We start from the raw sequence: 1,366 nt of genomic DNA, 5'->3' as shown, positions 1-1,366 counted from the left end.
CTTTCGCTCACAACAGGTGGGGACCATATCTGAGTGAATGCACCTCGGGCTAGGAGCCCCTTGGGTCTGACCATGATACTTCTGGAAGGTAGCCTGCTGCCACTTCCCAAATTTTGTATGAACAAAGCCTTGTTTCTATGGGAAAGACCCAGCACAAATAAGCCCAACTCAGTTCCTTTCTGCCTTAATCTGCTCTGACACACCTGGGAGGTCACCTAACTGAACTCGTGTCCATATTCAGTGTTACCATCGAGTGTTTACTGAGCATCTACTACATGCCAAGCACTGTCCTATCAGCTAGAGATGCATACATAAAAAACCAGTTCCTCCCGTGGAGCTTATATGTGATCGGAAAGACAAACACACACTACTGCTATATAATATTTGTAATACTATTACAGAACTATAATAATAAGTACTATAAATACATATATCAGGGGAAGAATGTAGTAATCAGGAAGGAGGGCTCCTGGATAAGATGACATATGGGTAGAGACCTAGATGGGTGATGGCTCAAGGAATGAATGCACATATCTGAGGAGAATATTCTAAGTAGGGGACACAGAAAGCCCAATGGCTCCGAGGTCAGAGAATGCTTGGTATATTTGGGGAACAGCAAGGAGGCTTGTGTGGGGGAATAGAATCAGCTAGTAAGAGAGTAGAAAGGAAACAAAGTTGGAGGGGCAGGTGGAGGATGGAGGAAAGATGGATCAGGTTTTACTCGGCAAAACAGAAGAAGTGGTTAAGGAATTACATGATCTGAAGTATATTTTTAAAGCTTACTGGCTGCCGAAAGGGGTGGGAATGGTTTGTAAAAGGAACAAGCAAGAAGACTATGCTGCAATAATCAAGACAAGGGATGATGTCGTTTTAGGTTAGGGAATGTGTGGTGAGAAGCAACTGGATTCTGTACATATTTTGAAGGTATGACTGACAGGGTGTGTTTTTGAATCGGGCATGGGTTTGGAGAGGAAGAAAGTGAGAGAAACTCTAAAGGTCTAGAAGGCAAAGGTCTCTTTTGGTGACAGTGAAGCACCTTCCAGCCTGATGCTTGTGAGGCTGGCTAAGCACTTCCTTGGACATTGTCCCTCCCAGCCTTCAATCAACCAAGAATGGCAGGTCCATGTTGTTGACTCACCCAAAGTATATAGAAATTAAGAGATCTCTTCAGGATGCAAGCCTAAACCTCCTGATTGAGTCTATGCTCTCTAGAGTAAACCCCATCTTCCCGAAGACCTGACCAGTTCTCATTCTGTGAACCTCTGCCTTTGTTCCTCCTAGGGTTCTGTCCTGCCCTCTCCCTTAGAGACACAGGGACTGAGCGGGCTGCTTCCTGGCAGGACTAGAGGTCTCCCAGAGCTGACAA

This window comes from Pteropus vampyrus, unplaced genomic scaffold (assembly GCF_000151845.1).
Source record: "Pteropus vampyrus isolate Shadow unplaced genomic scaffold, Pvam_2.0 Scaffold366, whole genome shotgun sequence".
Lineage (NCBI taxonomy): Eukaryota > Metazoa > Chordata > Mammalia > Chiroptera > Pteropodidae > Pteropus > Pteropus vampyrus.
This window is presented reverse-complemented; position numbering follows the sequence as displayed.